Below are 26,966 nucleotides of genomic sequence, written 5' to 3'. Positions count from 1 at the left end.
AGCTCCACTCATAATAAGATGAAATGCAAATTAAATGTACCCTGAGATACCATTTCTCATCTATCAGATTGGGAAAAATTCAAAACGTTCACAGTATACTCTGTGGGCAAGGCTGTGGGGAAACAGGCACTCCCAGACACTCCTAGTGGAAATGCAAAATGGTACAACCCTATGCAAAGGAACTGGGCAATATCTCATTAAACTACTTAAGCATTTACTCTTTGAACCAGTGAGCCCACTTCCAGGAATTTACCCTGAAGATAAACCTGCAACAATATGAAAATGCATATACACAAGGATATTCATCACAGTATTATCTTCAATTGCAAAATACTGGAAATTACTTCAATACCCATGTGTAAGACATTGCTTGAATAAACCATGGTATATACACAAAATAAAGTAGTATCTTTAAAAATGAATGAGAAATCTCTACAAACTGATATGAAGTGATTTCCAAGAGATATTGAAAAATGAAAAAAAAGCAAATTGCAGAAGAACATATATAGTACACTACACTTTTAATAAGAAAGGGGAAATTTAAAAAATGTAAGAAAAATTATCTGCTTATCCTTATAAAAGGAAAGATGAACTAAAAAACAGTAACGTTGCTTACCTATAAAGGATGGAGTAAATGGGGAACATGGAAAGACCTTTTCATACAATTTTATTTTTTGGAAAAGTAAATCATTTTCTACATATTCAAAAAATTAAATCAACAAGGATGTGAAGCTGCAAGAAGACTAAAGTGAGTGCACTCAACTGTATTTTACCGTATCCACACTTAACCCTATCCACACGAATTATAAAGAAAGAAGTAATCCAAGTAATTATGAGTACAGCATTTGATTATATATACTCACAGAATTGGGTGGTGTGAGGATGGAGAACTTCAAACAAATCTTGAATGGGTAAAGTTTTTGGTAAGTGTGTTTGTTCTAGTGGTATAATGAACCAATTCTGAAACTATTTTAGATCTGTTATGGAGTTGCACAAATAAGTTAATGTGTTGATGCTGCTGGAAGCCAATACTGTCACTGTGAAAGAAGGGACACATAAATATGGAAAAGTGGAAAACAAGAAAGAACCTGTGGAGATGGATTAGAAATAGAGATACTGGTGTGAACTAAGATTTCTAAAATGTGCATATGTGTGTTTACCAGTATGCATGTCTGCATACATTTATGTATCAATGTAAATGTGTATACATATATACGCCCATACTTACTTCCTAGCACTCTCTCCTCTAAAAGGGCCTAAAGGCCAAGACCCCACTGTGATGAGCACAGTCCACTAGCAAGGAGAACACTAATACCATTCCCCCACTTAAAACAATCAGAGCTCGGGACTCGCCCAGTGGTGCACTGGGTAAGACTCCGCACTCCCAATGCAGGGGGCCAGGGTTTGATCCCTGGTCGGGGAAGCAGATCCTGCATGCCGCAATGAAGATCCTGCGTGCCGCAACTAAGACCTGGCACAGCCAAAATAATAAAAAAAAATAAAGTAAATAAACAAAGTAATTAATTTTTTAAAAACCAAACAATCAGAGCTCTTCAGAGAAATGGCTGCCAAGAGCCACCAGGGCAGAATAGATCAGAGATAAGTCTATGACAACTTGCTTTGCCAGAAAGTAAGGAAGCACTCAAAAATACTATGGGGGAATGCCATGCACTTCTACTAACCAAACCTGGACGATTTGGGCATCAAAATAATTAAGTAATGAATTACAAACCACTGAAAAGAACAGATATCCATGGGCTCATACCAATGATAAACGACTGAATGAATAAGTAAATCCATCAATCAGTCAATCAGAATGGTTTTTGCTTACAGCAGAATGCTGATGCTGACTGGAAGCAGGGCTGGAATTGGAAAGTCAGCAGTTTGCAACCTTTATAGAAAAAACTGTACCAGGCAAGAATCGTCAACAGATGCTACATCTAGGTGGAAATTCTGATGAGGAGCAGGATATTTGCATGATCTTGAAGTGTTGCCCCACTGACTGCTTATTACACTCATAAGAAGGAAAAAAAAAAAAAAACAACTAACTCTACAGTGGAGAAATCTGATAACACTCTGACCGAATGATCAAAATTAACATTCGCAACGTGCCTCCACATGAGATATCCCGAGAAGGATACATCATTATTTATGTAGTTTTCTGGCTGGAACAGAGAACCTGAATCTAATCACGAGGAAACAGCAGACAATCCCAAATGAGGAGTGACAGGCAGACAGACAGACAGACAAATGAAGGACTGCATCATTCAAAAATGTCAACGTCATAAAAGACAAAGAAAGGCTGTGTGACCATTTCAAATTAAAGAAGGCAAAAGAGACATGACAGCTAAATGCATTAGCTGGTCCTAGACTTAATTCTTACTGAAGGGAGAAAATGCTTATATAAGGAATGTTATTGCATCATGTGACAAATTTGCAATATTGACAACAGATTAGATATAAGGGATATAAATATTATACTAAATTTACTGAAGCTGGTTATTGTACTATAGGTATGGAAGAAGAGAACATCCCTACTAAGAAATATACACTGACATACTTTCAGGCATAAATGCAATCTCTGCTCAAAGTTCAGGGGGAAAAAAATGTGTGTGTGTGTATGTGTGTGTGTGTGTGTGTGTGTCTCGAGGGAGAAAGGGAGGAGACACACCCAAATGATAAATGAGGTAAAATGTTAACAGTAGGTGAATCTGGGTACAGATTAAAGTATTTTTCATTTAATTAAAGTTTTTTTTAAAGTATTTTTTAAGCCATCCACTTGCTATTTTTCCTACCATATTTTTCCCACGTTAAGTTGAAGAGAGTGAGGTCCCAGGATGTGAAGTCATCAGGAGGTGAGCCCACTCCATCTTACTTCAGAGTCTAGCACTGATTTTATCTATCACAATACACTGCATTTAAGGCTTACTGGCACCTTTAGCTCTAAGATTTCCAAGGTTGTCTATCTGGTCTGCCCTATCTTACCTTCTGCTATTCTCTCCTAATTTTCTTTCCTCTGTTCCCCTAACTGCAGGCCCCTATCACTACAGTTGCATCCTGCCTCAGGCTCTCCAGCATACAGTACACTGGCCAACTTCACTTCTTACAAATCCTCTGGGAAAATCCTATTTTAGCTGGAAAATCCTGGATTTTAGCTCTCATACACTTACTAGGCTATACTTTACCTTCTCCAACAGGCACCTGGGAGGGCAGAACTGACTCTTTCTTACTATTGTATGCCCAAGGTCAAGTATAAACCTTACTCTATATTTGGGATTTCAGTAACCATTCATTGAGCTGAAATGTTTAACTTGCTTCATCGCTCGCTCATGGCTTTCCTCATTCTAGCAAATATTGGGAATGCTCAATTTCCTCCCTTCCATTTGCCCACCAAATCTGACTGAGATCTAGTCAACATTCACTTTCTGGAAGATGCTTTCTCAGTTATTCCAGCTCTGGAAATGCCTGTCATGCTCAATCCCTTCGGCACACAAGGGCTGTACCAATATCTTTTGCACTTATTATAAATAACAATATTGGAAAGTATGTTTTATGTGGCATAACATCACAGCAATTTCAAAAGTTGTCCTCATCTCTTATTTTGATTAAGAAAAATAAATACTGGAGAGAAGCCAGTGTGTGCATCTGCTAAAGAAAAGATAAGAAACACTGTGTTAAAAAAAAAAAGAAAAGAAAAGAAAAGGATGCCGGATGCCATGGTCAAGTAAATTTGGAAAATGCTAAATTGAGTTAAGCTACCCCAGGTTCTCAGATCGTTTAATATAAATCAATGTATACTGTGATTATCCTAGAGAGGAACAAAATATACAGTGCTTTCCAAACTTACTTGACCACGGCCTCTTTGTACTCAGAGCATCTCCTGGGAAAAACAAACCACAGAATATACTTTGGAAACGCTGACTACGCTATTACTGGGAGAACACATATCTGGGAGAACAGAATATCTGGAACTCGCTAAGACACTTAAAAACCAAAAGAGGGGTTTCCCTGGTGGCGCAGTGGTTAAGAATCTGCCTGCCAATGCAGGGACACGGGTTCAAGCCCTGGTCCGGGAAGATCCCACATGCTGGGGAGCAACTAAGCCCATGCACCACAACTACTGAGCCTGGCTCTAGGGCCCACGAACCACAACTACTGAGCCCGCGTGCCACAACTGCTGAAGCCTGCGCACCTAGAGCCCGTGCTCCGCAGCAAGAGAAGCCACCGCAATGAAAAGCCCCTGCACCGCAATGAAGAGTAGCCCCCGCTCGCCTAGAGAAAGCCTGTGTGCAGCAACAAAGATCCAGCGCAGCCAAAAATAAATAATTAATTGGAAAAAAAAAAAAAGAAACCAACTGCTTAACATTAACAGAGTCAGGTGAAGCTTCCCACCTATAATGTCTATACAAAGTAGCAACTGATTCTAATTGTAATTAGTTAACAACCAAAACCCTGGAGTTCTACATCCAATACTTGCCTACTTCGGGGTCCCATGAAAATTCTAATGTGAACTTCCTACTGCCTCCTCCAACTCCTGAACTGCAATGACCAACTGCAATCAGCACCCCACAATTACAACACACACATGCAGAGCAAATGAGAGGTTTTGGCTGAGAAACATTAAAGCAGTGCTTCTCAAATTTTAATGTGTATACAAGTTACCTGGTATACAGGTATACAAGTTACCTGTTGATCAGAATGCAGATTCTGATTCAGTAGGCATGGGGTTGGGCCCAATATTCTGCATGTGCAGCAAGCTCACAGGTAACACCCATGCTGTCAAACTAGGGACCTCACTCTGGGGGAGAGTTCCGGGCACCTTGTGACAGAAAAGAGGCCGCTAACTTATGAGTATCCAATGGCTGTCCTTCAAACTGCTTTTCAGAAGTCTAATTCTCCCAAATGAAAACAATGAAGCTTTCAGTCATTTATAAAAACCGAAACTGTGTACAATAAAAAGAAGATATTAAAATCATTATCATCTGCTAACAATTATTTTTCTTTAGAAACGGTAGTTTCCTACAGATTGCCGTGAAAGTGCATGTATTTATACAAAAATCATTTCTTAGTCTAATGCCCACACCAGTGACACAAAAACGCCTTGACATCCATGGTGGTCAGGAACTGTCTCCACCAATAGTGACTTACAAGGCTGCAAAGAGAAACTGTTATTGCCATGCCTCCACCCAAAAGACAATGTATAAAGCCAGCATCTTTCTCAATGATTTATTGAAAGCAGCAGCTCATTTTAATAAAACCATCCCAAAACATAAAATTGATTGAACCAACTGCTGTGGTGGGCATACACAACAGCTGATCAAAATCATTCAAGATTTTTATTCGTAACAGATTTTCTTTCAGGCTTTGAAAATTTTTTCCCATTCTATACTTTTATCTTGATATTGAAATCACTGAATTGCAGAAAAAAGAAATTTTAAATCTATGGAATAAAGTTTTAAACTGCAAAGTAAGTCAATTCAAGAAAATAATAAACCAGATCACATACAACTTAATGCACACTCTTAAACTAATACCCACTTTTCTAGAATGTACTTTGAGTGACAAAAATTAAGAGTTCAAACTGGGTCACCTCTTGTGTTGTCGAAAATCGTGTGGCTTCTTCTAGGGATAGCACTGCCACCACATCACACACAACATATCACCCTCATTCCTTACAAAGGCAAACTTAGCACAACTAGATATTATTTCTCTTTATAACTGTATTTCTTGATATTAAACATTTTAAGATTTTATTTCACTAAAAAACAAAGACATTTATCCTTTCACTGCATGTCAAATGATGCCTTTATTTGACTTTTTATAATAAAGTAATTTTATAGTATTTTTGTCACAGTGAAGGACAAAGATAAGCCAACTGTTTAGATTCCTCTCCTTCATGTTGTGTCTTTTTGATCACTAACAATGCTGCGTGAACAGCCAACAGAAGGCTGACATTTCATAAAATATGCAGTGATAAAAACTAATACTGTAGCATCTGGGAGCGATATATAAAATGCAGAAATACACCTAATAACTGTGATCTTAAATTACAAGTTACTAAAAGCTAAAGAAAAAGCATACCTAAGAATAAAAAAGTGGCAAGATTACAAAGGGGTTTTTTGTACTCCTGTTTCTAAAAACAAAGTTTTAAAAATAATTTAAGTCTGTAACACTTTCCCTGCTATTCTACACTTAAAAGCCAGCTACCTTCTAAGAACAGGGTTTCTGTACTATATACCTTTCAACAGTTGAAGAATACATTACAAAATCATCATTGAAAGGGACTGTAGAGTATGCAAAGGAAATTCCTTTTTCTCAGATACTTAAAAAATGTCAAAACTGATGATGAAGAAGCAATATATCACTTTCAAGACACGATGCCAGAGACCACCACCAAAATAAGTTTTAAAGACTATAATAATCTAAACAAACATACTCTTAATGCCTGTACTAATACATCTTTTCATAATCTAAGCCTTAAATTAAAGTCCTTGGTATACAACAGCAAAGTAAACTGTGCTCAAATATGTTTAAATAATTTTAACCTTACTGCTAAACATTTGTTTTTCAATAGTGGGAAGCAAGTAAGGCACTCAATGAACACCATCCAAGAGCAAATCATGTGAATTATCTTTATAGCATTTGGTTTAATATTCCACCTATATCCATCAAAATCACAGTCCAGCAAAAGTGCTTTTATTGGGTTTTTTTAATATATATGCTAAGGGGAAGTGAAAAAATAAAAGCCATATTCAGCACTTCAAAAAGCCTGAATTATACTCTAACTAAAGAAAATATACAGCAGTTACATATGTGGGAGGCAACTGTCCTTGTGCTTATAATTAGCATCTGCATTTAGGGATTCCACCGCTTAATGCACACCCACCGCCTGTTACTCTTACCACGGCTTTTTAATGTCACTTAATGGAGATAAATACTCTTTCCCCTCCTCATATTTACATCAACGCTATTTAATTTTTTTAAAGCTGTTATAATAGGTTAAACAGCAGTCTCAACATCACTCTTCATCTCCCACTGGACAAAGAATGACATTACAGGACTGAGAACAGAGAACGCATATTTACATTCATAATGTGCCTAACTATAACATTTATGTAAATTATGATTTTACATTTGCAAATACAATAATTTTTTGTTGCACAGCATACTTTGCCATTCTCTCAACATTAACTTTCCGTGGTTATTACAATCTCACAAAACCATACCTATGAAACAAATGATGTTGTTCAAGCCATTGGAAGAAACACTTAAAGCTAAAATAATCATGTATCTAATAATGTACTTAATTTTAGTCTAATCTTATTCTTCTATAAAAGAGAGCTTTAGCATATTAAATAAAAACTTTTCATAGATTTGAGTTTAGGGAATCTTCCTTTTAAAAATATTTTCACTACCTTTTAATTATTTCACATCAGGTTACCTATCATATAAATGATATACAAATTTACTATAATTGTTTAAATGTCAAAAATATACGAATCATTCTTTCCATTATTTTGTCTACTGAATTTAGACTTAGAGCATATCAGTATTATGTACATTTAGAAGAAAACAATTGTTTTACCATTTGAAAACCTACCATTTCAAGAGTAATTTACTCTATCAAAATTTATTTTTAAAAATTATACATACCAATAACAGCAGAGAAAAAAAGAAAGCAATTCTTGGGTTTTTCCCTTGTCAAAAAAGTAGTAAACCACATTCCCCAACTGTGATTAAACAGACACTGTTAAATTCGCTGGAGAATATTTATCTCTCCCTTCTAGAATGTAAAGTTCATGAATATAGGGTCCTTACTTCTTTTGTTTAACTCATAATCAATAGTGCCTGGGTATAGGTAATCAATTAATATTTATGGAAATAATGAGTGAGCAAATATCAATGTATCATCTGAGATTTGTAATGCATGAGACTTAGTCCATAAGCGAGATCTAAAGAAATATAACATGGTCCCTGATCTCTTGACACTTAAAATCTAGTTAACAATACAGAATCTAGACCCAACTACAAACAAGTACCAGTGCAAAACACTAAACACAAAGTGCCTTGTGAGAGGCAAAAATCAAAACAGGAGTTCAGAAGAGGGTGAGATTACAGTAGACCATATTGTTCAGAAAGATTTCACGAAGAGTACAGGACATGAGCTCCAAGTTAGGAAAAAAGTACACAAGCTTTAGATGAGCATGTTAAGAAGAAAATACGAAGGACGTCATAGGGCAAAAAGAAGATCGAAAGTACTGTGAAATGAGGAAGGATATGCAAAAGTAGGAAAGTTCTCAGTACGTTGGGACCATCTTGACAGAAATGGGAGAGCTTTTGCTACTCACTAGTGGAAGATAAGGCTAAACAGTAAACTAGGACAACTTTACAAAAGAACCTTGAAAATCAGGCTAGACTCAGTATTTTGTAGTAACCTATTAGGGAAAATAATCTGAAAAAAATATATACAAACATATAAGCATATATGTAAACTGAATCACTATGCTGTACACCTGAAACTAACATGACACTATAAACCAACTATACTTCAATTAAAAAATATATGAAATCCCTAACAAAATCAGGATAGAGATTCCAAATTTCAATCTACAAACGAAGTGGGGCCATTAAAGGTTCCTAAGCAGAAGAATAACAGAGTAAAAGCAATGTTCTAGGAAGATTAATCTGACAAGGTATGGGATGGATTTGAGGATAGAAAGGATATCAAATACTTCAGATCTGAGGAGAGCAAAAACTTCTGTAGTACTCTAGGAATACGGCTGTAAAGGAGTGGATGAGGCTGGCTTTTGAGAACGGTAAGGAACTGACAGGAGCAAAAACTACTAAGACTATAAACTAGTTAGATATGATGGGTAAGGGAGATGGAGACAATGAATTCCTAGGTCCAAGATAAAGACCCTAAAGGATAATGGGAGGGAAGCTAAGAACGGCTTAACTTTTCTGGGAAAAAAAAAAAAATGGTCAGGGGCAAAATGATGCTTTCAGTTCTCCCAAACATTCACCGTATTGGGAAGCAAAGTATTCAAAACAGTAGGAAACGGAGAGATGGAAACCTGAGAATGTGGTCAAATGCAGAGCTACAGATTTTACTTTCTTTTTTTTTAACTTTTTATTTTATATTGGAGTATAGGTGATTAACAATGTTGGGTTAGTTTCAGGTGTACAGCAAAGTGATTCAGTTATAAATATACATGAATCTATTCTTTTTCAAATTCTTTTCCCATTTAGGTTGTTACATAATATTGAGCAGAGTCCCCTGTGCTATACAGTAGGTCCTTGTTGGTTATCCATTTTAAATAGAGCAGCGAGTACATGTCAATCCCAAACTACAGATTTTAGAGTGCCCTATGAAGGTGTAACAGCGCAAATATGGAAAAGGAAGGGAAAGGAGGAGTAAAGAACAGAGACTGAAGATTATACCGCACAATTTAACAAATTCTATAAATATACCTGTGGAAATTAACTAAAATAAAGTGAAATGGATTGACTGGCGTCATTAGACAGTTCAGCCCAGAAGGAATGACTAGAGGAAGAAGGACACAGTGTCCACAGAGAGAGAGCTCACAAAACCTCACCCAAGCAGGGTTTTAGAAAGTACACAAGAAACCATAATTTGTAAATATTCTGTTTTTCTTTTTGTTTTAGAGAGAGAAAATATTAGAATATAAACTAAATACCTGAGGAAACCATAAAACTTTTAAATACATTACTTCCTACTGTATTGTTTTGCTAAAAGAAAAGGCTAGGACATTTTTCTTTTAAAATGCCCCAATTCTAGAATGCACATAAATTCCCATAAAAGTCAAAAGCAAAAATATACTCATCTGTTCTTTATCCCTTATATAAATTGCATTTCTCGCCCCCCCCATTTTTTCACATCTATATTATTTCTTTATTTCGTTCTCTGAGGTTTAGGTCAGTTATCTATGTAAACTAGGTATTATATTTTGATATTTCCTAATTTCGATGAAGTATTCCAATGAGAAAAAAAACCTAACAGGTATTGTACATATTTTTAAAATATACACACACATTTTGAAGCTAATTTACAGGGTAGAGTTTATAGAAGAACATAAGAGTTCATGAAAAACAGAAATTAAGATGCATCCCATCCCCCACTGCATCCACCACTGGGCCTGGAACCCAGAACAGCAGTGCAGACTTCAGGAAAAGAGGCTCAGAACACCAAACATAAACGTAGATGTATAATAGGGTTTTTTAAAGTTGTCTTCCAGAGTGCGCTTTACCTCAAGAACCCGGAGAATAATTTAATTGTGACAAGCTTTAGGGATTCCAACGGGTAGGGAAAAGCTTTCTAAGGTTTGATCTTCATCATGATACATACAGAAGAGACACGCTCATTCATCAGTCCAAGCAGTACTTGCTCTGAGATAAGTACGTGAATGCATGCACTCCACGTGGGTGTCATGCTCGACTGAAAGATATTTAAGCTAATCAATAAGTCAGATATGTTCTTAAAAATGCTAAGTGGTTGTTTATGTGTGTTAGGCTTTCTGTACGGCATATTAATGTACTTTTCCTGTATGATATAGTGAACTCGGTGATGATAAATATGTGCTGTGTCTGCCACCTACATTTCCACTGACAGCAAATGGAGTGTAAAACTGGCATTGTAAACTGAAAAGAAAAAAATTAACTTTAGAGATATGTAGCACAGGTTTTGTATCTTAGGTGTTACTTAACTGAATCTAAACTCTGATGGATTCTCTACTAAATTAAGGACTCAAGTATCTATAAATTAGCATGTATCCAATATCTACTTAGCTTATAAAGATACAGGGTTAAAAATCATAAATTGGTCTTTTTTTTAGACTGTCCAAGGAACAAATTAATCTATCTAAATACAAAATTGTATTTTGTGCTTTGGGAAAAATTCCAGATTACAAATTTAAGTTGAAGAATAGACATAAATGGCAATTTGGTCTTCAGACACACATAAAATACACAATTGTTTTCTTCAATTAATGTAGTGTAATTGAATAAATTAAAATTTGCAAAAATGTGAAACAAAAACATTCAAGTACTTACTTTATTTTAAAAGGCAGCTGTACTCGTAAAATTGTTTCTAGAGTATAAAACCACCCCCTCTGAAAAAAAATCAGCAGCTATTTAAATGAATGCAATGCCCAGTGACCTCTCTGGTATAAAATAAAGTCTAAAGGTAGAGGGGGAAGAAAAAGCCTGTCTTAATTCCTCCGCTCCCCATGCAACAGTCTAAGGACAGCGTCAAGCACAAGTAGCAGCTCAGATTGAGACGCTACAACCTCAGGATTCACCGGTTACACTGTCACTGAACACTGAGGTACATGAGAATGGCAGGCTTCAAAGGCAAAAGACTAAAAGAATGATGGAAGCCATCACACCATAAAACATGTGGCTCCTTTATCCATAACTAATGGGCAAAAAAGAAATGACATACACTTCCTCCTTGCTGACTTCTGACAAGTCAGCCAGGAAAACGATTCAGAACCTTTGCAAAGGTGTCAAAGGGATGCAGGAGAGGGAACAGAAAAGGAAAGAACTGAAACATAAATTTAAAAGAGAGGGAGGAAGAAAGCTGAGCTTTGGTTTTTATTCGTGTTTTAAATAATTCAACTAGCTACTCAAATTGGATGACCATATAATTTAGCAGCCAAACTAGGACATTCCTAAGAGTGAAAAGGTGTGTCAGAGGCAGAATAATTCACCAACTCCCCCAAAGATGCCCATGTCTTAATGCCTAGAACCTGTGAATATGTTAACTTACAAGGCAAAAGGGCCTTTGAAGATGTGATTACGGTTATGAACCTTGAGCTGGAGGGATTATCCTAGATTATCCTGTTGAGCTGAATCTAATCACATGAGTCAGAAGGAAAGATGCTATGAGAGAAAAAGGGTCAGAGCGGTGCAAATGAGAAGGATTCAAACTGCTGTTGCTGGCTTTGAAACTGGAGGAAGGGGGCCATGAGCCAAAATGCAGCTCCCAAAGAAGCTGGAAAGGGCTCAAGGTGTATCGGCAACAAGGAAATTGGAGACCTAGGTCCTACAACCACAAGGAATTGAATTTTGCCAACAAACTGAAAGAACAGGAAACATTCTCTGACACCTTGATTTTAGCCCGGGGAGACCTATATTGGACTTCTGAACTATACAGTTATATAATTAAAAATTTGTGTTGTCTTAAACCAATAAATTTGCAATAATTTTCCTGGGAACAATAACAAACAAATACACAGGTGCTAAAAAGAATTAAGGCAGGATAGCAGGCATTCAAAGGACTGTCTCAAGCAAACCAGGCTTATGATCACCCTGCTCAGAAGTAGCACCCACTTGCACAACTAACTCACTAGTATGTGTTTCTGAACAGAATCTTTTTTTTTTAATTTATTCATTTTATTTTTGGCTGCGTCGGGTCTTCATTGCTGCACACGGGCTTTTCTCTAGTTGCGGAGAGCGTAGGCTACTTTCATTCCGGTGCACGGGCTTCTCATTGTGGTCGCTTCTCTTGTTGTGGAGCACAGGCTCTAGGCGCATGAGCTTCAGTAGCTGTGGCGCGCAGGCTCTAGAGCGCAGGCTCAGTAGTTGTGGCGCATGAGCTTAGCTGTTCCACGGCATGTGGGATCTTCCCGGACCAGGGCTCGAACCCATGTCCCCTGCATTGGCAAGCGGATTCTTAACCACTGTTCCACCAAGGAAGCCCCAGAATCATTTTATCCAATACAGAATTCATACCTTTACCTTAACAGTGGAAAATGCTAATCCAAATCATTTTTAGTTGTCTTAATTCATTTCCAGAAAAGAATTAAGCCCCGCAAGAAGTTGCAAATAGTCATCAAATACCCACAACTAAAACTTCATTCCAAGTATTAACACCTACTAGTTTCTTTCATTCTGTATTATATCACATCTTTACTTTTTTTCCTAATAAAATTTTTCACCATTTCTGATAACAATTCACAACCAAATAAAATAGAAAAGGTTTGACTTGCCTTTCTGAAAAGTCCCTTTCCTGAGCATGTTAAAAACAACCCACTCTAATTTAGGCAGAGGAGGCCAGATAATACGCTTCAATAGAAGAGGTAAAGTGTTCTACTTAGGCTGAAACTTAGACTCTCCTTTAAGATGAAAAACAAATAACAAAACCAAACAAAACCAAAAAAACAATGCGCTGTATCACTGAGAAAACGGAGCCAGGGGTCTGGATGAAACAGCATTTTCTCTTTCAACATAAGTTACTCCTAAAGAGATTTGCATTTTGTTATGCTTGAAAGACTATTTCTAGAATAATCTACTAAGAATAAAGTCATTCTAAAACTGAATATAAATTTTTAAATTCAATGTAGTTCTCACTAAATTTAATTTAAAATTAAATATAAAATTATTGGACATTGAATGTATCTCCCCCATTACATATTTTTTAAGAAATAGCTTCCTTTTTTGTACTTAGTATAAGCATGACTAATTTCTATTCTAAGATTAGTTGACAAGAAAAAAAACTGTCGACTAAATTTCTCTCTTTTTAAATCTGCTGAGGTCCTCCAATATCAAGCATAGAGGCTGTCTCATATTAGGTATTCAGTAATCACTGAATCAGTCAGTCTTTCTCAACTGTGATGGTTAATTTTATGTGTCAACTTGGCTAGGCCACAGTACCCAGATATTTAGTTAAACATTATTCTAGATGTTTCTGTGAAGGTATTTTTTTAGATGAGATTAACGTTTAAATCAATAGACTGAGTAAAAGAGATTACTGGGCTTAAGGTGGGTGGGCCTCACCAAACTGGTTGTACGCCTTAATTTTAAAAAGCCTGATCTCCCCTGAAGAAGAGGAAATTCTACCGACAGACTGCCTTTGGACTTAAAATGCAACATCAGCTCTTGCCTGTTGGCCTAACCTGCAGATTTTGGGCTTGTCAGCCTCCACATTCATGTGAGTCAATTCCTTAAAATCTCCCTCTCTCTCTTTTTCTGTACACACAAGCGCACGCGCACACACACACACACACACACACACACACACACTCCTACCTTATTAATTATATATATTTCTCTGGGAAAACCTAATATATCAACCTTATCAATGAATTGGAGTTAGATCACAAGACACAGCCCATTCCCCATCCCTAACCAAGGACAACTTTTTGAGTGTAAATTTATAGAAGAGCTGTCCACAAATGAACTGCAGTGGTATCTAAAGAAGGTTTCCTAACAGAATATTTCATAAAAAGGGTGTTTTGGGGGGAGGGGATCAATTTTGCTGTGCTAAATTCAAGTGTGTTTAAGTACACTTAGAAGGTTACTCAACTGCTAACACACTTACCAATCTAAGACAGTAAGTAAGATCTCTTAATGTTGGGCTACATCAAATCCTAGGCATGAAGGGAGAAGATGCAGAACTTTTAGTACTCATCCCAAACTCTCTATTCCAGCAACAGCAGATAGGTTTCCTCACATGGAAACTCTGGTTGACCAATAACGGCTCCCTAAAATAGAGAACATTACGAAACTATCTTTGGCTAAGCAAGAAAGTATGCCATGAGCGGATGTGTACAATAAGCACAGGAAAGGGGATGCATGTAAGCTACATATTTGCCATCGCAGCTTTAGCCAATTGTACACTCTGCTGAGAGCAAAGTTACACAACTGGGCTTCTTCTTGACCACGGTGAGGTATACAATATAGGAAATATGTGTATGGGGGTGAGGAAGAAGGCTGAGCCCACTACAATAACAACAAATGCCAAACTCTACACTTCCACAGCATATCTTCTGACTTTTGTACTTTATACAGTTAGAACTTTCTTATTAAATCAGGTGCCATTTGGTGCAGTTAAGGTAGATAATGTAAGATTATCTATCTTTTTTAAATAATCAATTGAAGAGAAAAATAATCCAGTATTAGCAATCTGAATTAAGGTAACTAACAATAAAAGTTGCTTCAAAGATTTTTTAACTATGATAGGGAATCTCAGATCTGGCTAAAATCTTCCAACCAAAATTTTCTCTTAAAAGTGGACCTCTTTTAGAATTTGGCTAATGTTAGAAGTGAGGTCCTAGGGCTGAGAATGATAATGCAATAAAAAAGAGCACTATAAAAGTTAGAAGACAAAAAGAAGGAAAACATAATGCCTAAGAATAAGATAATTTAGTCACCATACCTTTTTAAGAATTTTGCAGTTAAAAAAAAAGAACAGGTGTTAGTCATCAGAAACTATTGGTCATTTGATTCTGCCACAGTCCAGGCTAAAAAATAAAACCAAAAAAATCACAATTTTTTCTTTAAAGCGAAAATCCAATGCTCTTTTGTCAAACAGAAAGGAAATATTTGAAATAAAATATTTTCACAAAGAAAGAACTACGTGAGTTTCATTATTTCTATACCTAGAATAATGCAATCAATTAGACAGTAAGCCCCCACTACATGAGATTCTATTAAAGAAATAAAATACTCTCATTAGGCACAGCAGTCTGCCAGGAAGTACAAAACTTCATAAACAATCCCTGCCTAAAACATTGGTGATATAATCCTACACTTTACCATCCCTATGCGTTCCTTTCATCTATTTACTTATGTTGATAATTATTAAAAGTTAGATGTAAATAAAATTATCATATGTAATAATACACTTTATGCATACATGGAGGGAATGTTAAAAAAAAAAAAAGCATCTAGAAAGACAGTTAAGGTCTTACCACTAAGGTATTCTTGAGGGGGTTATTATTTCTGAGGATACCAGGGATCCCGATCCCATCAATGAACCAATTACTTTTCTAAGGGGCCAACTCAATACCTCAGAGAGAACCCCATGATACCATTTAAAAATTCTTCACAAAATATATACAAACTACATTCTTAGCGTCATCTGCATTGTAAGTAGACGGTAGCAATGCAGGACACAGAGTAGGTAAGAGCATGACTTCCAGAGCCAAAAAGCCTGAGTTTGTATCCTGGATATAATGTTTTAGGAAAAATGACTTCACATTCTCTGTGCCTCGGCTACTTCATCTGTAAAGTGGGGACCTAACTTATAAAGTAGCTGGGAGGGTCAGATGCGAGGATCTGCATGAGGTGCCCAGAACTACCAGTGCCTGCCACGCAGGCAGCACTCACTCACCATGCTTCACTCCCCACCTTCCTCCTCCTCCTATAACTACTAGTCCTTCTGTATTCTTTTCTTTCCAGTGTAATAAGGCCACCTTTGCAACATTTCTTGGCATCTGCTTCCCAGAGCATTTTTTTCCCCTTACACAGTTTGCTGGAATATTTTATTTGTGGCTGGCTCTGACTTTATGTTAATTGTGCTTTTTGTTTCCTGCAAAAATGCAGTGCCTTACTATTGCTGTATTTAGAATTGTCAATTTCAAAATCTATAAATAAAAAGTTAAAATAAATAATGTTACAGGAAGCTAGTCCTGATTATAAATGCAGACTAATGACTTTTTCCCCCGCAAAAAAAGAATAAAAAGAAACGATCTGAAATAGCCCAAAATCCATTGCTTGCAAATAGTATACCATATTGGTTCAAAATCAGGTAGTATTAATTATTAAGTAAGACCTCAATGAGTTAGTTTGTACAGATTTGGGGTTTGTGATATCTATTCTGCATCTATTTGGTTGATCATGTTTTAACATTTAAGTATTTTTAAGATTTCTGTTTTTCCAGTACTTCAGCTCACAACACCCTTCCACAGGCATCTTTTCATCAGAAAACCAGAGCCCACTGAGCCTGGCCACTGTACTCCAGGCATGGTGCTCAGCTCGCCTCCAGGAGGCGCTGTTCACAGACCTGAAGTGGAGCTGGGCAACCTACCCTGGTCCTGGGTGTTATCACAGATACATTATCATGTTTAGTTGAAGTAACCCTCACAAACCACACAGTGGACAGAGTTATTCTTAACTTCAGTATTTTACAGATGAGGAAAAAAAAAGAGATTCAGAAAGACAAACTGACTTGTTCAAGATCACAGAGACGGTATCTGGCAGAGCTAGGACCAAACCCCCCACCAACTTTCCAATCTGCCCTAAGTTTTAAACCAAAATGAATGTTTGTATCATATAACATTAGAACCACATATTTTTAATATAAAACCTAAGTTCCTCATAGAAGATAAAATTACAAATACTTTCTTCTACCTAGTATTAATGATTACTTTGACACTATAAAAACTGCACATTAAATGAGACTAAGCAATTTCAGTTTCCTGTGGACATTCTGTAGTACTTAAAGGCAGAAAAATTAACCTTCCCTGCTTCCCCCAGCCAACTGCACATGGTTACTTCTCCAAAGGGTTCCAAGTAGGCGAACCAAATCTACTTTTTAAGAGACTCATTACCTTTTATAAATGACTGAAAAGATGCAATGACTAGGATGAACATAATATGCCATGATGGGGAGAAGAGGAATCACTTATTAAACCAGTAAAAACATGACTTTTTTTTTTTTTTTTTTTTTTTTTGCGGTACACGGGCCTCTCACTGTTGTGGCCTCTCCCATTGCGGAGCACAGGCTCTGACGCGCAAGCTCAGCAGCCATGGCTCATGGGCCCAGCCGCTCCGCGGCATGTGGGATCTTCCCAGACCGGGGCACGAACCCGTGTCCCCTGCATCAGCAGGCGGACTCTCAACCACTGCGCCACCAGGGAAGCCCTAAAACATGACATTTTTAAAGTACACCCTCCTGTCAAAGAGGGGTAATGAGGTCTGCAAAATCAAATAATTATAACAATGTAAAATCAACAACTTTTTAACAAAGCAGAAGATATTTCATTTCAGTATGTATATTCCAATAGATATACTCTATGTATTACTCTAAAGAGTATGTCTTAAACTGCCTAATGACACAAATTGGCTATGCCATTAAATAATCTTTACGATGTAAATAATACTAATAACTGTATTTTGGAAATATTTTCTGGTTAGAATAATTTTAACAAGATTGCCAAGGTTTACTGAAACAGGAGAATGCTTCATTCACTCTCTCTATTCCCCTAACCTCAACTTCATGGGAAAAACACAATTGTCAACTCTCTAAGGAACCTTCTGGGGGCTAGGTATGCCCTGCCATCACCAGAATCCAGCCTGCTGCTGAAACACAAGGAAACCAACCCCGGTACGGAAATATTCATAGTATCGTTAAATTGCCAAACATGAAATTTGAGATGCCCTTTACAGCAAGCGTAGATTTGTAGAAAGGAGTTAATTCTCAAGAAAACTGCCACTTTGATGGCTTGGATTCTGAGCGTTCAACACTAGAGTTGCATTACTGTAGACATTTGAATTTTACATTTAATATGGACATCCACCTTTTACAGTCTTCAGTGTTCATTCATTCACTCAGTCAATATTAATTTATCATCAGGCACTATTCTAGATGGAAATTTTTCTTCCAAAGTAACAGAGCCATTGACCTCAGTAAGTTTAGTTTGTCAGTGCTATTTGCAACAGCAGGCATAAGCCTCCCCTGTGCAACTACAACTAATGGTTTTCCATACACAGACAGTGGCAGTATAGATTTTTATTGAGAAAGTCTATTATGTGGCTCTAATCTCAAATGGACAAGTGACCTGCTATTGTAATATTTACAAACTTGAACAGAAAGTTCATTCCGTGGCCCACTTCCCAGAGATTTCTTCTCTCATAACTGAAACACATTTAAAGTACAGTTTGTATGAAAAAGGACAAACATTTGGAACACTGTATAACGTATTTTACATCTTGGAAACGTGGCCACATTTTTGTACATGTGTGTAAAATCGTGATGGCACACAACCCCAGATACCTCCTATTTATTCACTTTTGGTGTCACTTTTAGATGTCATCTATTTCTGATCTTCAAAATCTTCCATATAGTAGTTCACTGACTACAGCAGAGATCAGTTAACATCTCTAAACAACTTACCCAACTTGGGTATTTCTACAATTGTTATTAAAAGATGATTCGGAGAAACGTGATAACAAATGATAGTCAGCAACAGGATACTGAGCAAAACGTGTTCTAATAGATGTCTACCCTGAACTACGTCCAAGATAATTATTTCTGAAATCAAAGACACTTCATTACAATAAAGGAGCACCTTTTACGGTCTCAAAGGATAAGCGTGAGAGCACTATATCAGATTTCCAGAAGAATGGGCTTTTAAAAACCTCTTTGAAATAATTTTATGCATATAGAAAAGTTGCAAAAATAGTACAGAGTTCCCATGTACTGTTCACCTGGGTTCCTCTAATATTAACATCGTATGTAATAATTACAGCACAGTTATCAAAACATAAAATTAACATTGGTTCAACACTGCCAGCTTTCGCCTCTGTAAAGTTACTATGTTTCTCTTTGTAATTATTAAACATCTTGGAGAGATACTTTTAAACTGTGGAAACATTCTGTTTCCCCTCAAACTTTCCCCGTTTTTGTTTTTGTTTTGTTTTGTTTTGCTGTACACGGGCCTCTCACTGTTGTGGCCTCTCCTGTTGCGGAGCACAGGCTCCGGACGCGCAGGCCCAGCGGCCATGGCTCATGGGCCCAGCCGCTCCGCGGTATGTGGGATCTTTCCGGACCGGGGCACGAACCCGTGTCCCCTGCATCGGCAGGCGGACTCTCAACCACTGCGCCACCAGGGAAGCCCTCCCCCTGTTTTTGGCATCCATGAATGGATCTTGCCTACAACGACTCTTACTGTGGTGTTTACCACGGTGATTAACTCTTTCCCTCATTCCCTCTACATTTATTAATTGTAATTCAGAAGAATAGTTTTTAGACTATATCAAACACCAAGGTCCCAATAAATTATCAAAAGGCTAAAGCCAAAAAAACAACCAACAACAACAAATGTACTGGACAACGGTAGCCCATCTTGAGTTAATGACCCTAACGCACCACATCAGATATGTAGCAGGTCCTTTTGAAGGACCCGTGTTTGAGAAAGCTGTTAATGACATCTGTCAGCAGCTGTAGTGTTTTGTTTCATATAATTGTAGCCTCATTTTTTTATCGCAAGTAATGCATCACGATGCATACTGAAGGTTTTCCAAATAAAGAGTCTTGAGTAATCTATTTTGAAGTAGCTAATACCACAGCACATTTGAGGCTAAGGGGTAAGCATTCCTTAGAAACCAATGCAACGAGGACAGCAAATATTCTTCCCCTGCAAATCTAATCTCATTCCTCAGCCTGAAGCCTCCCCACGTGAGCATAAAATCATACTGATAAGGAGACATCTCTCAGAACAGTGAATTCCAAAGCTCTGCTTTTCAAGGTTATTATTCCTATGACAGGACGAGGACCTGTAAGCATGAAAACATAACGTTATTCACTTACTCTTTCAGAAAAGGAACACCTGTCAATTTCATGCTAAAAGGCTTCAAGCTTATAAGTTTCAAAAAGATGCCTTATTTATCAAAACTTTATTCTCCTTGTTTATTCATTAAATACTGCAGTCTTACACTGAGGTCAAAAAGTGTCAACCAATTACTGTATAAGAGAAGTCCTATGTATAATATTTAAAGCTATCCAGAATACACAGAATTATTTTAATAGGCAACTGAATACACTACTGTTTATTCCCATGAATATCTCAACCATCATAAGCATAACTTTTTAATCTAGTTTTTCGAACTAAAACCTCAGTAAACTGGCAACTAGCACACTGCCTGACACAAAACAAATACTCCTAAGTATTTTTAGTGAATAAGTTAGTGACGAAAAGTACATATAACAATGTATAGTTGACACAGGCCCATAATTCCTTCTGGACTACGTATCCACTGCAAGCTGAAAGTTCAAGCATATCTCTTCTTCTGCACATTCAGAAATCTATACATTTTAGTTATTTCTTAAGAAAGACATTAAAATGACTTAGAATATAATCTAAATGACATGGAAATATATCCTTGAAGTTTATCACCAGAAAACTACAATGTATTTGTAAAGGACAACAGATCATAGTTTAAAGTGATTTATTTTCACAATGGATATTTGGGTGATAAAAACAGATGAGAAAACAGGAAATCCCACTCATATTTCTGGTTTTACCAATTACTGTCATGATGAGTCCTGGAAACCCTTGCAGGATTATGGTTGTAGGATTTAAAATGACTTCACTTTTGGTTACAAACCTTAATTTATTCAACAACAACAACTCTTGGTCTAAAGCATGGCGGTGAACAAGATGTTACTTAAGTGTCTTCTTAGCTATGACATGGAGCACTGGGTAAGTTGTGATGGTCATTTTCCGGCAGTTGCAGAGAGAGTTTACAATGTACCTCATTTGTATCTTCATATTCTTTGAAAACAAAAATTACTTTTATATAGAATATTGCTAGCTTGTACTTTAAAACACTATGTCTTATAACTGGAAATGTATTTTAGACTAGAATGGAGAGAAGGAATTTGGTGTGCCCTGGTAAGTCTATGCTTAGGAAAGAAAACTGCAGTAAAAGCTTCCTATTTTCTCAGATCCCAAAGGACCAGAGGATAATTCTAACCAGCAGGGGGAGGTGAGGAGGAGAGGAGTAAGACAAAGAACAGGCGATAGGCAGGAAAAGCAGTTATAATTATAGCTGGGAACACAGAATTTGTTAAAGGAAGTCTACTGTATAATTATATTTGAAAATTTAGCAAGATGCCCAGAGGCTGACTCGCAGCTGTCAGGAACTGGTAGCTCTACTTCTGTTCATGCAGGGACCACTACGGCTACTAAATCCACTATGTAGACGTTACTAGAACTGACATTTAGAGTAAAGGGATAGATCTTCTCATGAGACTTCTTTTTCCTATAATGGATGAAGGTATCCATTTCAACAAAGTAACCATCTCTCTTTAGCTTCCTTTTTAGACCTAGCTCTACCTTCACCAGCCTCTCTCCCTGAGAGAACCCAGACATTCCCATAGTAAACCTATTATCTAGATGCAGATCTCCTCCCTGAATTCTGACTAGATCAGGATGCAATGCGACTATCACCTACATGTCAAATTCGGCAGGCTCACAACAAAACTCACTTCCCTCTCCCCTCTTCTTGTCTGGAAACTGTGCTTCTCTTTCCCCCTATTCTTTCCAACGGCACGAGAATTCTCTCAGTTAAGCATGAAAACTCAAGATTTACCTTTGCTTTCTCCTTCCTCACCTCCTACCATATATTAATTCAATTCATCAAACCCTATTAACTTTTGGTAAAATTCTACCATTCGTCAATGAAAGATACATTGAAGTTCTAACACCTAGTGGCACAGAATGTGACTTTCTGGAAATAGGGTGTTTACAGAGGTAATCAAGTTAAAATGAGGTCATTAGGGTGGCCCTAATCCAACATGACTTGTATCTTTATAGAAAGGGGAAATCTGGACATGGAGAGACACTCACAGAGGGAAGACCACGTGGAGACACCCAGGGGAGAGATGGCGGTCCACAAGCAAAGAAAAGTCAAGGACTACCGGCAAACACCAAAAGCTAGAAAAGCCAGGAAAGAATTCTCCCCTAGAGCAGTCAGAGGGAACATGGCCCTGACCACACCTTGATTTTGGACTTCCAGCCTCTAGAACTGGGACAATAAATCTCTGCTGTTTTAATCCACCCAGTTTTAGGTACTTTGTTACTGCAGCCCTAGGAAAATAACGTAACTCCCCAAGTAGTATCTGGACTCAAATATCCATAACCCTGTACCTCCAAACCTGCACCTTATCTCAGGGCAGCATCCCACCCACCTAGCTGGCCGTGCAGATTCTTACGCATCATTCTTGCTCCACTTCTAATCAGTTACTGAGGCCTGCTTCCTAAATACTGCATATCTCTTCAATTTGTGCATCTTCCCACCTCTGTATCACTAGTCTAGTTCAGGTCACCATCATCATGCCCCTGGACTACTGTCCACTGAATTGGCACCAGGCCTACAGTCTTGTGTTAGACCTGCGCGGTCTCCTAGGAGTTTCGACTCGCCCAGGAAACAACAAGAGTCGGAAGTTGATGCAAAACGCAAGAGGTTTATTGAAGGCCGGTGCACCGGGGTTCCTTGGTCCTCACGCAGGAGGTCGAAGAAGGAACCCTTTTGGGCGCGAATATGTCAGTTTTATAGGTTCCCACTTCCCCGTATGTAAATTATAGATTTGGTTGTGTTCTCCTGCTGATTGGTCCCGGCTTAGGCTCGGACCAGAGAGGGAACTTGTCCCCAGCTGCCTGATTGGTCTTTGACAGACACCTTTTTTACATTTTGTTATCTCCCTCCTTCTCCCCAGCTGCCTGATTGGTCTTTGACAGACACCTTTTTTACATTTTGTTATCTCCCTCCTTCTCCCCAGCTGCCTGATTGGTCTTTGACAGACACCTTTTTTACATTTTGTTATCTCCCTCCTTCTCGGAAGGGGGCCGGACATCCTGGAAATTCACCCATTGTCTAAGAAGCCCCTATTGTCTGGAGAGTTCTTAATCATTAGCTGGAACAATGTCCCTCGAGTCCCACACTTGTTCCTCTCTAATTTACTCATCATTAGCAACCAGGCTTCCTAAAACGCTAATCTGATCACACTTTCAGTGTGTCAGTGTGGATCGCACAACTAGTGGCATCCATGATGCCTCAGGACAAAGTCCACGTCTAACTTCTTTAGCCTTGATGACAAAAACTACTTGCAGAGGCCTCTGAGAACAAAGAGAAAGAGATCACCACTTAGCATGCCCATCTCAGATGCAGAGGGAAGTACTTTCAGTTCCTTACACATACCAATGCTTTTCACATCTGCCTAGAACTCTCTTCCCCTTATTTAATCATTCATTCATTCACTCGCTCACTCACTCAACAGATAAACAACACAGTGAGTGCCTACCATGGGTAAAGCATAGTTCCAAGAGCTAGACCTCCCATAGAAAATAAAGCAGAGCTCCTGCCCTGATGACATTTCCATTTTTAAGAGGGTGATAATAATCAAAACAAAACAAAAATAAACACATACTACCTCAGATAATATGAGTCTCAGAAAAAAGTAAAGCAGGGTAAAAGGAATATGGGAGGCTGGGTATAGAGAAAGGAACAAGGTCATGATTTTATATAAGGTGATCAGAGAAGACCTCCCTGACGAGGTGATATATGAAGAAACCGAGGAAAAGAGCCCTGTGTTTATCTAAGGGAAGGCTTTCCAGACAAAGGGAACAGCGAGTGCAAAGACCCTGAAATGGGGACGCACAAAGCTGAAAGAACATCACTGAGGCCACTGTGACTGCAGTCGGGGAAAGCAAGAGATGAGGTTTTAGGGAAATCAAGTGAAGTATAGCCTTGAAGCTAATCGTAAGAGCTTAGAAATCAATGAATAAACAAGTGTAATTTTGGGGTAGCCTGCTCTGACATGCAACACCAAAAATCACTTTGGTGCTATGTAGAGAATGAACTTGTTGGTGAGGGAGGACAGTGTAAGACATCAACTAACAGGCTTCTGCAGAGTCCACGTGAGAGATAATGATGCTTGGAATGGGGTGGAGGTAGTAGAAATGGCTGGATTCTGGTGATTATGATGGATATATGCATACAGACAGGCATATGATTAAATAAGACATTTTTTATTTATCAGTTTAACACACTTTTTTAAAGTAGTAAATATAATAAAGCAATAATTTCAAATGGATAAAAACGATTTTTACTTCTTTCCTACTCATAAGGAAAAATTCACAAGGAAGTGAGAGAGGAGGGGATGGGGGAGAAAGAATACTGTAGACAAGCCAAATGGATTTCTTTAAAGAAAAGAAAACACGGGATTTCCCCGGTGGCGCAGTGGTTGAGCCCAACTACCAATGCAGGGGACATGGGTTCGAGCCCTGGTCCGGGAATATCCCACATGCCGCAGAGCAACTAAGCCCGTGTGCCACCACTACTGAGCCTGTGCTCTAGAGCCCATGAGCCACAACTACTGACCCCACGTGCTGCAACTACTGAAGCCCACGTGCCTAGAGCCTGTGCTCCACAACAAGAGAAATCACCGCTTGCAGCAACTAGAGAAAGCCCGTGCACAGCAACGAAGACCCGAGGAAGCCAAAAATAAATAAATTTATTTTTTAAAAAAGGAAAACAATCTATCACACTTTTGAATTTATTCCCAGGCCTCAAAGCAGGGCTTCCACACAGTGGCTCTGTATTTATGAAAGTACTCCCCTCTTTACACCTGGTTTAAGTTGCTCAAGGAATGCTATTCCCTTTTTTTCAGAGGGATCATCTTTAATGCATGTACCCACGGATGTAATTCTGAAGTCTTAGTTGGTGGCTTAATGTGTAAAGTGGTGAATGTATTATAACAGTGACTTAAGGTACAGCATCTCTGATTATCAAATTCCTTTTAAACTTCATTCTACAAAGCAATCCCACCTTCTGACTAAAGAAGCATTCAGATTTTATAATGTGTTCACATATGAAATTTTCATTTTATTAGAGTACTCCTGATTCTATCAGATCAATTCAGTCACTCGCTAACAATAAAAAACAGGGTAACTACTATTCTTGGGATTGCTGCATGTAATTTTCCTTGTTAATAAAAATCAAGAATTTTTTACCATCTCTTTTTCAAAAACTAGATGTCCTTAGTCAAGAATTTTTCTTCCCCATAAATTGATTTATTTTGGCTGCTACTCTTCGTTGCAGTGCGCGGGCTTCTCATTGCAGTGGCTTCTGTTGTTGCAGAGCACAGGCTCTAGGCACACAGGCTTCAGTAGTTGTGGCTCGCGGGCTCTAGAGCGCAGGCTCAGTAGTTGTGGCGCACGGGCTTAGTTGCTCCACGGCATGCGGGATCTTCCCGGACCAGGGCTCGAACCAGTGTCTCCTGCATTGGCAGGCAGATTCTTAACCACTGCGCCACCAGGGAAGTCCCGTCAAGTATTATTGTTAAAAGTAAAAGTGAGTTATCTGATTCATTTGAATTAAAAGAATTTTTTTAACTTTTTTTATTGAGATATAACTGACATATAAGATAGTGCTTGCAGGTGTACCATATGAGTCAATATTAGTATTTTTTTCAATTTTTTTTATTGAGGTATAGTTGATGAACAATATTATATAAGTTTCAGGCATACAACAATTTTTAAACATTATATTCCATTTATAGTTATTATAAAATATTGGCTATATTCCCTGCGTTGTACAGTATATCCTTGTAGCTTGTTTACTTTACACACAGCAGTGTTAGTATATACTGCAAAATGACCACGATAAATCTAGTTAACATCCATTAGCACAGTTACCAGTTTTTATTCTTGTGCTGAGAACTTCTTAGATCTACTCTCTTAGCAACTTTCAAATACACAATACAGTATTATTAACTATACAGTCACCATACTGTACCTAAAGAATTCTTAAATATTTAAATCTCTTTACATTTCTAAAATTCAGAAACATTTTTATTTAAAAATTGAACACTGAAAAAAGTAGCACATTTCCAATTCTAAAAAAATAAGAATGAGTTTCCCAAAACAGAAAAAATGTTTATAAGTACATACAGCTTTGTTATCAGCAAGCATCCCGGAATACAGACACCCCAGTTCCCAAATGTGCAGCCCCATGTTTACCTGTCATCACCCCAGCTGCTAAAACCTCATCAATGGTCTGAGGAAGTTTGACAACCAAGTGACACTGCAAATCATTAGACAATTAACTACCAGAGGACCTAGACATGGGGGAGAGGAGAGAAAAAAACTTAAACTGCAAGGAACAAGAGTATTAAGTTTAAATCTGCCCCCCTAGTTCTACACACTAGAAATGGAGTAACATTAATCTAGGGGATAAATGCTACCTCTTTAGAGGTATCTCCCTACCATAAGTCACATCACCAGACCTCTAAGTCTGGCCCTCATAGTACCACTTGATTTTTGAGAACTGCTATCAGAAACAAAAAGTTTCTGTAGCTTCAAGTTGTTCTCAAATACTCTGTCCATTAATTTACTCATTTTCTATAAAAATTCCAAATTTTCCTCCCCACTACAATG

At 37.9% G+C, this 26,966-nt stretch overlaps 1 protein-coding gene and 1 long non-coding RNA gene across 7 annotated transcripts in view; both read right to left on the bottom strand.

Moving 5' to 3' along the window:
* The window catches only part of TBC1D5 (TBC1 domain family member 5), a 541,587-nt gene that overhangs the window by 428,948 nt on the left and 85,673 nt on the right, over window positions 1-26,966 (bottom strand). The window lies entirely within an intron of this gene.
* On the bottom strand, window positions 22,974-23,467 carry LOC137224363 (uncharacterized). The gene is made up of 2 exons (XR_010943315.1): window positions 23,335-23,467; window positions 22,974-23,271 (listed from the first exon to the last, which is right to left on the bottom strand). It is a non-coding gene; the product is annotated as an uncharacterized lncRNA (long non-coding RNA).

Source organism: Pseudorca crassidens, chromosome 5 (genome assembly GCF_039906515.1).
Source record: "Pseudorca crassidens isolate mPseCra1 chromosome 5, mPseCra1.hap1, whole genome shotgun sequence".
Lineage (NCBI taxonomy): Eukaryota > Metazoa > Chordata > Mammalia > Artiodactyla > Delphinidae > Pseudorca > Pseudorca crassidens.
Note: the sequence above shows the minus strand (reverse complement) of the source record. Positions and strands in the feature narration are given on the sequence as shown.